The 13,794-nt window shown below is 39.0% G+C and overlaps 1 protein-coding gene across 3 annotated transcripts in view; it reads left to right on the forward strand.

The window, feature by feature from the left end:
* The first annotated feature begins 439 nt into the window (after positions 1-439).
* col8a2 (collagen, type VIII, alpha 2) overlaps positions 440-13,794 on the forward strand; it is a 173,707-nt gene continuing 160,352 nt past the window's right edge. For 2 of the 3 annotated variants that reach the window (XM_072548334.1, XM_072548333.1), the window contains exon 1: positions 440-689. The gene's annotated coding sequence lies outside the window, so the exon portion shown is untranslated. Of the gene's footprint in view, positions 690-1,062; positions 1,122-13,794 lie in introns of all 3 variants that reach the window. The other variant, XM_072548335.1, reaches the window with a different exon arrangement.

A 13,794-nucleotide genomic window follows, 5' to 3' on the forward strand; every position in this document is an offset into this window, starting at 1 on the left:
AGTTATGACATCCAGACTTCACAGTGAAAAACATACTAACTTTATTCCTTTAAAGCAAACAAACCCTACAAAAGTAGCTGCTGTTCTTCATAGTACAGTCAATAATTATTGCCACTTCAGCTGGCTTTAGGCAGTTCTTCATTGTTCTCCAATTATATCTGTTAAATTCTTAATTAATGATGAGAAAGAATGATTCGTAAAAATATTTTGTAAAGACAGAACAACACAGGCATCATAAAGGTAAAAGGTTGCAGTTTGGTCAGCTGCACAACCACAGTGGCAAATGTCCACAAAATACGCATGTGAAAATGGCTTCTTTAAAAAAAAACTCAAAAGTTCTTTCCCCTCCCCCAAACCCACAAACACGGCCCTTTGTATCTTAGAACCTGAGAAACAATTCTCAGCTGGAACATGCTCAAAAACCAAAGCTGATCTCAGTCTAGCCCATTAAACAGCTTGTGAAATAGCCCACTCTCACTCACACACACACACGCACCCTTACAACGTGCTGTCAAGTGACTCTCTCTCTCTCTCTCTCTGCTGTGCAACTTGAAGTAGCAAACTACGTAAGAGCAAGTGCTCTGTCTAGTTATATAAACTTATGGAGTAGAGCATCCAGAAGAAAATCCACCATCTGAACAAGAAAACTAGATCTTATTTTCTAACTGACGTTCTGCCAAATAGCAAAGGTAGGAAATTTTAGTTTCCATCTTTTCACTTTGTATATGATTCTTATTACATGCGTACATTAAGCTAAAGAAATCTCTGCATTTTTACAAACAGAATCCTTTATACTTGAATAGGATAGAACTTGCAAAGCATAACAGAATTGAAATAAACTATACGAGGTGTTTTGTGGCTTTTAGCTAATTAAAAGAATGTCTTAGTATTTTAAATGGTGCTAAATTCAGTGTATGTGTTTTATAAGCACAAAATGTCTTAATTTCATGCCACTTCAGTTCTGGAATTGACCATAGCAAATGTTTAAAATACTTATTAGGACAGACATCAATAGTAGAAATGATGCCATATACAACTGAAAGAAGTTCCTATTAAAAACAGGTGGCGTCCTGACTACTTCACTGGCACTAGATACATTTTGAACAAAGAAATCACTTTATGTAAGTAATGCCCAAATGTAGTTTCAGATATTATTCACAGAATTGAACAGAATACATGCTGTAATAGTCAGATGGTTAGAAAAGGTCAGATTGGTGAATATGTTAAGGATCAGATTCACTACATAAGTGAATGTTGTGGCCTGGAATTTGCACTAAAAAATCCGTCTTTTGGATAATATCTTAAACAGAGGACTCACTCAGGGAATGGAAAAGATCCCATTGCAACATTCAAAGAATACCAAGTGAGTTCTCCCCAATGTGCTGGCCAATCCTTGTACATTGACGGACATCACTGAAATGAAAAACAGATTATCTGGCCATTGTCTCATTGCTGCCTGTGGAATCTGCTGCACACAAATTGGCCCCAGCCTTTTCCTGCATTACAATAGCGAGTGCACTTCAAATAACAATAAAGGTTGGAGAGTGCTTTGTGATGCCCTGCATTTGCAAAAGGTGCTATATAAATGCAATGTTCTTTTAAATGCTTCTTTCCAACCAGTCACATCACAACGATAATTTATGGTGCAAAAGTTGAACAAATAGGGGCCACTTTCACCTGTTCTTGTGCTGTAGCTGAATTTGCTCAAACCATAGAGCTAGTTATTTGAGGTCTTCAAACAGAGCCCACATGCATATTAGCAGAACCCTGTCCTATCCAAAAGGGCATACATTGCAAATTTTCTATTCCAGTGTGGATTTAAAATAGATTTCAATTTGCACGCTATTTCTTTCATTTTCTGCTCTGTTGAAATGGGTGTGATTCCAATGTTGGAATTCAAATTTGAAAGCAGTACGGGTAAAGCATTTAAACCCTTTTTTTTAAACATGTGTGCATTTAATTCTTCAAACTTGAAGCATGTGAATCTATTAAAATATCTGTCTGTACTTTTCACAATGAAGGATTCGTAACTGTTTACAGTGTTGTTGTGCCTGGAATGCACAGCAGGCAAGTAGATAAGCCTTTTGATAAAAAAACTGTGAATGCTTGAAAACTGAACCATAAATCGAACAATTTGGAAATGTTCAGCAGGTATGGAATCATATTTGAATGGAAAAAACAGTTATCATTTCAGACTGATCGCATTTAATTGGAACACAAAGCTTTTTGCTCAGAGTTAAAGTATTTAATTCAATAGCAAACAGGGTGTGTATCCTTACGAGCCTTTTTAACATAGATTTAAACATCATTTTCAATGATTTTGGGTAAAAGATCAGTTAAATTGTTGTGAAATGAAAAGCAGCAAGATGGGTAATTGCTGTTTGGGAGTGAGAAATTGACTTACATTTCGACAATGTTTTCATAACATATGACAAAAGTATTTGAAATGCGCTCACTTTGGTAACATGGAAACAAGATAAACAATTAGTGTACAGTTCTTTTGCACACACAGCCATGTTTTAGTGATTTGGTAGGAGGGATAATGGTCAGGAGACCAAAAATAACTTGTTACTTTCTTTGAAATCACATCGTGAGATTTTTGATGTTCACTAGGGAGGACAGATTGCCTCCTGGTCATTTCCCCTGAAAGTCAGCTCCACCATTGCCAGTGCAACACTCCCTCAGTGCTGCATTGGAACACCAGTTTAATTTTGTGCTCCATGCTCTGGAATAGAATGTAAATTCATAAACTTATGACTCAGGCAAGAGTTCTGCCTATTCAGCACGGCTGTGAAAATCTGTGCATGCAGCTCTACTTCACAGAGTACACTACCTAAATTCCCTCGGGATAACTGCACTGAATGAGGGGTGGACCAGGCACATCGGGTCACATGGTGCTGTGTGTCTCAGCATATTATAGTCCATTTACTGCCTCCTAGAAGCAGAGCCAATTCAACTCTTTTGTCTTGTGTCTACAAGAACATTATGAGTAGAATTTGTAGCAGCGAGTAATTATACTGATGATATTTTGTAAAGAGACTTGACAGTCGAGACAATGTTGGCACCATCTGATATATTACAGAGGCAAAGGTCAATTTTCAATTACATTGTACTCACGTTAAGTTTCTTTAATGCCCCAACTCAATCTTATTAGATGCACAGAAAATCTGGGAACAGATTAAGGTTGGCAAAATTGGCATTGAATGGGCATAACTCCCAGAGTTTCAATGTAACAGCAAATTCTACCTCAATTGTGTAACCTAATTACACAGAGTGGGAGACATGCTTCTCTATAAGAACACAAGAATGAGAAGAAGTAGACCATTCTGCTCTGCTATTCAATTCAATCATGGCTGATCTGATTATCATCCTAAATCCACTTGCCTGCTGTTTGACTCCCTTATAAATCAAGAATGTGTCCAATTCAGCTTTGAATATATTTAAAACCCAGCCACCACTGATCTCTGGGGTAGAGAATTCCACAGATTAGCAATCTTGTGAGTGAAGGAATTCCTCCTTATCTCAGTTTTAGATGGGAGGCCCATTAATTTTTAAGCAATACCCCTAGTTCTAGATTCTCATGAGAGCAAACATCAACTCAGCATCAACTCTATGAAGTCCTCTGGAAACTTTTTCTGTCTCGTTGATGCCCAACCTCCCAATAATACTTCAAAAACATTCCAACTTCCTATTCGTCTAAACACTAATGGGTGCAGGTCCAACTTGCTCAACATATAAACATGCAAGACATACGTTTTTAGATCTAATACTAATATATCTGCTGAAGAAATGCAGTAGTCTGTTAAATATTCTTCTTCAGAATGTGTTTTGGAAGTAGTACAAGTCTTTCAAAACATGTTAGGGATCAATACTTACTTTCCAATATCATACCTTATACAGAGCTAACTTATGGGTTTAATTTGATCATTGCACGGATCGCTGCTTAAGTCCTGTTTCATTGCTTGAATACATTTAACCAATAGCAAACCTTTCTTCCCTCATCAAATATAAATTTTTACATGCAGCTTGAATTATTCTCCAGATCTACAGAAGGACATAAGCATAGTGAAATGAGGAACCAGCTACTACCAGCATTAATAGGTGGTATCGGTTATTCCTAGTCTTATCTTTGTAGGTGTTGATTTTGCATTATATCCCATCACATTATCACATTCCATAAATACCAGTGAAAATGTGATGTTTGAGTATGTTGCAATTTCATTCCAACAATGCATCTCCAAACTGCTCGCAATTAAAGTTATTATTATATCTGAACTGTGTGCAACAAAAAAGGTGGTTTCAAGTATTTGAAATGTAATCTGATTTAGCATCACCATCTGTATTAGATATTTCACATGTTAAAAACACCAAACCCTTCACATGAAGTATTTCAACATGCTGACACCTGTTTCATTTCTCTAAAATCTGTTCAGTGCTGTTACAAAAACGGATACTTGTACTGATTAAAATATGAATTATTCCCTCAAAGTCAAAACATCCTTGTTTCATTTGCTTGCAGAATTAGTGATCCTAAAAGCATGTTTTGCATGTGTGCTCAGCTTTTGAAATCACAAATACTTTCTTTGAATATGATTCCAACAAGCAAAAATAATAAAAATGCGGATATCATTTTGATTCCCATAGCAGCATTCTTGGTACCCACAAAATGGTCAATTTTGAACTGTGTTTATTTACTACCCTGTGAGACTATTAGAAATCAGATGGATTGATTCGTCACATAAATTTACAGATAATGTGCAAAATGTAATCCAGCCCATGGGAGTAGGCATCAAGATATTGAGAGGCGTGGGTATGTGACTTGTGAAGGGATCGGCGGGGGGGGGGGGGGGGGGGTGGGGTGTGATTTAGTGGTGGGCACAATAGAAATGGGAGAACAGGTGAAGAGTAGAATTTGTCAACTTCCCAATCTCACTTGGGTGCAGGAAAGGTGGCCATACCACTTAGAATGAAGCCCTTAAATAACCAATTATGAGCCGCTTAAGGGAGTCTTCCTACTGCTGTTGGTTTTTTACCACTGGGCGATGCCCTCTGCCAAGTGGAGATAATTGTCCGGCAAAAGCTCAAGGCCTCTAGCTGCTCCTCCAAATCTGGCATGTCAATTACAGAGGGCAGTTGAAGGAAACAACGCTCTTCCCTCACCAAAAACACCCGAGGGTCCTGAATGCCCAACAACACTCACCTGGCCCCCAGAATTTCCTCTATCTTGTTGGTCTTGATTGTCTGCAGTGCTACAAGTAGTGCCCATTCCCAGTGGTGAAGCTGGCACTGAGGTGCTAACAGATGTCAAATATGTTTGCAGCTCTTGGAGGAAATCCTACAAGCAATAAAACCCCTGGCACCAGGCAGTTCACAGTCAGGTGGCCATAGAATTAAGTCAGGCCTCTCAAAAACAGCTCAGAACTATCCCCTATGCCCCCAATTGGCCACCATATTAAGTTTAGCCCACCATGCCATGAAGTGAAATTGAAGCAAATTGTAAGTAAATAAGCTAACTGCAACAGGAGATGGTTGCACAATAATATTGGATCTAGTTTTCCTGAGGCCCAGCCAATTGTTTTGGAGATAAGTTCAAATGCCACCACAGTGGGGGGAAAATATAAACTTGGAAGAAAATGTAAGCTTCAAGGATAACTACTATGAAACTCCCATGTCACTGCAATTATCCATCTTCTTTATTTAGGAGAGGAATATTTTTGTCATCCTTGCCCATTCTGGCAAATATGTTACTCCAGATCCACAGTAATATGGTCACTTCGGAAAAGCACTTTCTTGGTCTTGCAAACCATTTAGTTGCATTAAACTTACCAGCCAAAACAATGAAATGATTTCCAGTTTAATTTCACTGAGATTGCACCTTGCATTGTGAATTTTAAATATGCCAACAATCAAGTCACAAATCACTAAATGCAATCTACAGCCTACCACTGAAGTTTCACTTCTAAATATGAAAAGTTCCTTTGAAAAATTGTCATTTTTAGTCCAGGAAAGCTATTTAGAAGTTAAGAAAATATCTTGTTTCCACACTCTCCTGACACTATGTTTCCACACTGGTCCAAATCTATTCATGAAACATTAACATCTGTAGAAAGGTCTGTCAGCTCTCTCTCTCTCTCTCTCTCTCTGTGTCTCTCTCTCTCACATTTTCCCTCTGTGTCTCTGTCTCAAGAGTGCATAAAGCAAAGTCAAGACTGGACAGTGTTTGGAATATTAGCACAGTTTAGTGAATGGCCAGCCAATGGTTATGTCAATGCAGAAGTGAGTTGCACATGGAGACCACATTGCACATTGCATCGCACTCTGAGAGATTTGCCAGGGAAATTGAAGATTTTTCTGGCCAATTCCTCTCTGGCTGGAAGCCTCTGAAATTCCTCTTAGGTGGCACGGTGGCACAGTGGTTAGCACTGCTGCCTCACAGCGCCAGAGACCTGGGTTCAATTCCCGCCTCAGGCAACTGACTGTGTGGAGTTTGCACATTCTCCCTGTGTCTACGTGGGTTTCCTCCGGGTGCTCCGGTTTCCTCCCACAGACCAAAGATGTGCAGGCCAGGTGAATTGGCCATGCTAAATTGCCCGTAGTGTTAGGTAAGGGGTAGATGTAGGGGTTTGGGTGGGTTGTGCTTCGGCGGGGCGGTGTGCACTTGTTGGGCCGAAGGGCCTGTTTCCACACTGTAAGTAATCTAATCTAAAAAAATCTCCCCTCTGAAAGACTTCAGAAGGTCACAATGAAATTAAGTTAATAGTTACTCAGGAGGGTTTAGACTACTAAATACCTGGTTTAACTTCTGAATTAACATATCCCATACTCACACACAGACCCAACTACATCCCCTCAAGATCTCATACAAAGTTTAAAACCTGATTTGAGGCCTCAGCCCTGGACTTGAAACTCCTCAATCCCCCCAACTCTGCACACGATCTGACCTGGTTACCTGCCTGACTGATGGACCTGACTCAGCTCGATCGATCTATACCAACCAGACCAGACAGGCCTTGACTTGTCACCCCCCACTGTGTCTGGCACTTGATCTGAACCACCTCCCCTCACTTTCCATAGCTATGGAAATAGACAAATCCCTGTCTCCTGCCAGGATTTCTCCCACATCATAATGATCTACCCTAAACACTGCTTCACTTACCTGTTCCCTGTGCACCCTGGCACCATAAACACATAGCACCCTATCTCCTTCCCATAGCATCATACCCATCTGGTACCTGGCACTCTACCACCTAATTGTATGGCATTCTAGCCATAATAACTTACTCCTTCCCCACCATGCCCCTATCCACCTGGTATCCTACTCTTAGCACCTAGCCTGACAACTGGCACCCTACCCAACTAATACATCACTTACCTAACACTCTGGTACACTACTCCCCAGACCCATTGCTTCCATGCCCCCCTTCACTCATAGCTTTCTAACATTGCACTTACCCGATGTAATTACCTTTTGACAGCAGCTGTCAAAGTAGCTGTCCAGACCTTTACGTTTCAGAATTGCGAGCACTGACTGCTTTGCAAAGGGAGAGTGGTTTAATTGTCTTCAACAGTTCTACATTACAAAAGACCTGCCAGAATAGAAGTACAGATCTACATTTCTGAGGGAGCACTGATTGGAACCTCCTGGTAATCTACGTGAGATTGTCATTCCCTGGAAAATCTCACCCAAAGTTGCTTCAGTTTGCAATGGGAAAGGCTTTTTTTCTATTTAAGCATGTCATTGATATTTAACTAAAATAGCAAATTAGTACATCAAAACCATTTTTCCAACTGTCTGGAAAACATCATTCCAAATTACTTACAGATACACTGAAGTTTAAAGTTCAAAATGTGTTTCTTAATGAAAAGACATATTAACCAAACAAAAGCTGAGAATATACATTCAGTGTCTGCCTAAAATCCCGAATGGGAGGTGGTGTGATTTACACTGAATCCTGAAAGGAATCAAAGAATGTTGCACCAGAGGAGTATCAAGGGAATTTCAGATAACAACACTTCAAAAGAAGAGATTCCATTCTGAGAAACTCAACTGTGATCTCCTGTGGGCTGTGTCCCAGACTGCCATTGTGATATGATTGAAAGAAAGGTAGATCTGGGTGAAAGACCTTTTTTTACTCTTCCATGAATATACAAGAAATGGGCTCAAAAGCTACCCCGGCTGAGTTGTGTCACACACACTGGCATGTTATTATGACAGCTTGTGGTTCAGGTTCCATTGTGGTAAGTTGCTCTGTGAATGTGCACCACCGAGAACTTCCACTAGACACCACTGCAGCTGTGGGTCAAAGAAATAAAATCTCTGCGATAACTACTGTCAAAGGAAACTGGACAAGCCTCTTTCAGCTGCAGAACCAATAATCCCAAACAGCTGCACAAACAACTAACAAAGTCAGAACTACTAGAATCACTCAACTCATCAACAACAACATTTGCAATCAATTCATTGCAGACAAGCCAAAAACTGATTTGTATACTCCTTTTAATTTTTACATTTTAGACTCGCTTCTCATTTCTAACTCATATGTACATGTGTCATGTTTCATTTTGTTTTATCACATTGCAGTAGTGGATAAACCCACTCTTTCTTTAAGCAAGAAAAGTTGATTGAATTGACTTTGTTTAAAATATAAATATGTATGAGCTGGAAAAAGATATCTATACGGGAAGAGATCCCTGTTTAAATTAACTTTGTTGTGACCAACTGGGGGACAGTGTTGAATAAAGAAGAGGAGCCAGTTCATCCCCCTTACTCAGGATCATAACAAATAGGAGACTGTCAGGTGGGGACCTAATGCACCCATATTCAATGTGACTGTGACAATGTGTGCAGACAGCTGTTGGCACCATGTTTCTGAGTGACCAAACTAAACATTACCACTGTTGAAACCGTGCAGATGCATCCTGCTCAAATTGGTGGAGAAATCCAAGGATATTATTTAAGCACATTACTATACAAGCTGCATTGATGAGCTTAGTGTTGATTTTTCTGCCATTTGGGAAACAGCTGTTCAGTTTCACCAGCACTCTGATGTCAGTTTTGAGCTCTGTGAGCTGCTATTAACAGATGGCAAGAATGGTCTCAAAATGGGTTGGAGAACTTACCATTCCACTAACATCTGTAGTGTTGCCAATTCCACACTAAAATTGGACCACTGACATTCTGTAGAGACTGCATATTCCAGGCAATAACCCTGTCTAATTTGGGAGTTAGGTCTTATGGTGTAAGCAGGACTGATTACAAATTTAGAGAGAAATGGGGAGGCAATGGCCTAGTGGTAATATCACTAAACTATTAATCCAGGGACCCCAGTAATGTTCTGGTCAGCCAAGTTACTACATAATAGATGGTGGAATTTGAATCCAATAAAAATTGGGGGGCGGCATGGTGGCTCAGTGGTTAGCACTTCTGCCTATCAGCGTCAGGGACCCAGGTTCGAATCCAGCCTTGGGCGACTGTCTGCGTGGAGTTTGCACATTCTCCCCGTTTCTGTGTGGGTTTCCTCCGGGTGCTCCAGTTTCCTCCCACAATCCAAAAGATGTGCAGCTTAGGTGAATTGGCCATGCTAAATTGCCCATAGTGATAGGTGCGTTAGTCGGGGAATAGGTCATGGGTGGGTTACTCTTCGAGGGTCGGTATGGACTTGTTGGGCTGAAGGGCCTGTTTCCACACTGTAGAGAATCTAATCTAAAAATCTGGAACTAATGATGACCATGAAACCACTGCTAATAGGGAATAAAACCATCTAGTCTTGTCACTCACTGTCCTTTGCCCCTTTCTTTCCCATGAATTTCCTCTCTCCTTTCCTCTCTCTCATTCCTAAATTCCATTTCCTCTTCTGTTAGAATTCTTGTGTCGTCTCAACTGATTCAGTTTTAATTTTATCGGCTTTAGTACCCTCAGTTCCACCTTGAGATATTTTGGTACTCATTTTGTAGTTTATTTCCTAGCTTTTGAGTAGAATTCCACCTCTAAATTGCTAGCTACTCATTTTAGTTTGTTTCCAAGGTCAAAGTATTTATTTTTTTCATAATATGAACTCATCCTGTTCTCTGAAAGAATTAAAACCAAAAGTGGACATTTTGTCACTGTAATATTATGGATGAAGTTTTGCAGTCCCTTTTTTAAAATAGCTTTTGAATTAACAACTTAATTCCCCCATTCCAATATTTTCATTAATATTTTTGAACGTACTGATGGAGCTCCTTTTGTTTTTATAAACATGTGATGTGTGAATCAATTGCCCTCTTCTTAATTCCCTCAGTTAGTAGCAACTAATATTTTTACTTCTTCATAACAAGCAATGCTATCACTCTTCAATTAAATGCAGTTTACTGTTTCAAAACTTAAGAAGCCAATTGAAAGATTTTATTGCAGAAAAGAAAAACTGATTGCTTATCAACCTGAGAAAATAAAAGCTGGCCCCAGTCAGTAATGGTCACATCCCATGAATAAGTAAAATATAGCAGTTTTATTCCATGAATTGTCTCCAGTATGTAAACCAGATGATGGGAGTGAAAATTTGATAGTCCATTTTACTGTTAGAGTCAGATAGCATTGCAATGGTTAAATGCATGGTCTGCAAATTCAGTTGGACTAAAAAGCAGGAATCATAACTGTTGGACTTTAGTACTGCACTGCTTTCATTAGTATTTTCAGTTTATCCTCACAGGATTTAAGCTTCAAAATTTTCATAGGTAAGCAAACAGAATAAATTAATCCATCATTGTTAAAACACCTTAGTAGTAACCTTCTCTATGCAAAGCCTCATTCCTTTGGCATTTTGGTATATTTGAAGTGTTACAAATTCACCTTTTCCAACTTAGTATTTGGCTTCCACTTTCTTCCTCTATCTCCTCAAGGGTGTCAAGCCAACACCTGGTTTGACAGCCAGTCACCATCTTCATACACAAATAATTTAAACACTTGTTTTCAATAATGATTGAAAGAGTGATTTGACTCATTAATCATCAGACTACCTCAGTGAGATGGTAACATTTCTGTTTGAAAGTCAGTGGATTGTTGGAATAAAACACATTCCTCAAAAAATAATATAGGGGAATTGTTTACACCATTTAAAATGACAGGCAACTGATTAATTGAGATTCAGTTGTAATAATTTCATCTGTCACGTCTTACTGTATAGTGTCTTTACTGTACAATGGAACATTGTCAAGGTATGTATGATAACCAAATGAGAAAGGGTGACCTAGCTCCCCTCTGTTACCCTCCTCAGTAAATCACAACAAAGGTTTAAGTTAGTTCAATTCCTGTTTCTTAGTGTTAGCAATAAAAAGCTTCCCACTTAGACTTGAGTAAAAGAATGAGCAATTTGATCGCTTGCTAACTCTAAGAAAAATAATAAAGGAAAAGTTTCATGTATCCAGGTTTCATGTCATCACTTGGGTCAAAACATGAATAAAAATGTACAAAATTAAAAGGGATTTCTGTACAGTGCAAAGAAAGATATAAGAATATACATTTTGAATCATTTGGCCATCCTTGAGTCATAACATATTAGCCTGAGACCAAGGGTGGTTATTGGTTTCCTGAATGCAGTCAGCAGCAGTGAATGTTGCAATTATTTTAAAGTTCTCAGTTTGTGTTGCATCTTCTGTATGGTTGTTTTCATGGGAACCAGGATCAGTTCATTTGAGAGGAGAGCGTATCTGTATATCACACATATATATGAGAGAGAAAAAAGCTTTACTTTTAGTCATTTAAAACTCTTTGTACCACCCCGAGATATTAGTTCCAGTATGTACTGCTGATAGATCCTTTTGGATCAGCCCAAACATGGGAGCCATGCAATCAGTGTCCTGTAATGTGTGCACATCTTGATATCTTTTGGAGAGTGTAACAGGTTGTGATGGATCTGCGCTGTGGTGGGTAACTTGTCGCATTGTGTTACCAACCCCCACCCCCACCCCCCACCCCCCACCCCCCGCCCCCCCAACCACACCTCCAAGGGGGTTTGTTTGTTCTTCCAATTTGATTCATATTTCTGAGCAGTTTGCTTTTTCACAGTTCTATTTCCAATAGTTCTCACAATTAAGTATTTTAAAAATCAAAACTTCAAAAGGAGAGGTATATAGTCTTTAACAGAGGAACTCTGTACCTGCATGGGTCTTCTACTCTATTAGCAAAAACAAAAAAAACACCATTTTTCTTCTAATAATTTTAGTATCCAGAAAATTAAACAAAATTATTGAAGTCCTACTTATGATTTGCTTATCAGCTGTAACTGGCTTAAGAAATATATTATTAAAAACTATAAATATTGACATTTTCAGTAGGTCCAGTCAGGTGTATCTTTTATCATCTGAGGTTTTGGTAGCAGCTGACTTTCAGGGGATGGGAATCAATGGACTGATGAGTTAGTTGGAAGTTCTTCTCTGTTTAAAAATGGCTGGAACACCAGATTATTATTTGAAGCTAGTGAAGGGTTCATCGTAACCTGTCTCCAATGCAGCACATTATTTCTTTGAGATCTAGCTATCAGTCTTGGTAGCAAAATCTTTCTATCTCTTATACTGATCAACAATACTAAGGATAATAAGTAGTACAACTAATACCTCAGCGAACAAAACTTTTTGTGTACAGTTTCATTCTTGGAATGTTTTCTCTTGTTAAAACAACACCCATCTGTAGATGTCTCTTCAATCTTCAGCAGGAGCCATGAATTCCGTGAACTAAACATAAACATATGTGAACTGAACAGTGAAAAGAAGGACATTTTATGATTATCTTTTGGCTGAGATTATTGCTTTTATCTATTTTGGCAAGTTATTGAGTCATTGATCACCAGTGCTCTTTTATACTCCAGTTGGAAAGTTCTGTCGGAGGAAAAATGTTATAAATGATTCCGAAGAGCTTAGTGTGGTCAATGTTAGAATAAAAAGTTGAGATGTATTTGCCATACTACATAAACATGACTTTGTTATACATTGAGTTCAAAGGTGGCCTCACAAAATAGATTGACCCTTTTAAAGTTAAGCCATAAATAATGCGATATAATTTCTTATGTATTCGCTACAGAAATAGTCATAATGACTAAGAGTGTTGAATATTGAAAGCACTGCAGTGAGACAACACATGTAACCAAGGTCTTCCAAGTGTTGTAATTACGAACACGCTAACTGATGTGACAATGTGAATGAACAAACTTTAAGGCATTGCGACTTGATGTGGGCATATTAATTTTCAAAAAGAAATCTATGACTGAATTTTCCCAGTGCATTGGAGTAAATGGTGGCCTCTCATTGGATTCCTGGAGGGTGCTGCTTCTTAATGATGCTCCGAGGTATGTATGTGGGATCCCCATCCACCAGCACATGATGCATAGTCTCCCTCCTTCCCAAAATACTGTGGATGTTGTAAATAAAAAAAAAGAGAATTCAGGAGGAACTCCCCTTGTCATAGAGTCATACAGCACAGAAACAGACCCTTCAGTCCAACTTGTCTGCACTGATCAGACATCTCAAACTGATCAGACATCTCAAATTTGCCAGCATTTGGCCCATGTCTCTCTAAACCCTTCCTATTCAGGTACTTATCCAGATAACTTTTAAATGTTGTAATTATATCTGTTTCCACCACTTCCTCTGGCAGCTCATTCCATACACGCACACTCTCTGTGTGAAAAAGTTGCCCCTCAAGTCCTTTTTAAATCTTTCGCTCTCTCCTTAAACCTGTCCCCCACCTTGGGAAAAAGACCTTGGTGATATGCCCCCTCATGATTTTATAAACCTCTATAAAATCATCTCTCAGCCTCTGAC

Source organism: Chiloscyllium punctatum, chromosome 27 (genome assembly GCF_047496795.1).
Source record: "Chiloscyllium punctatum isolate Juve2018m chromosome 27, sChiPun1.3, whole genome shotgun sequence".
NCBI classification, from domain to species: Eukaryota; Metazoa; Chordata; class Chondrichthyes; order Orectolobiformes; family Hemiscylliidae; genus Chiloscyllium; species Chiloscyllium punctatum.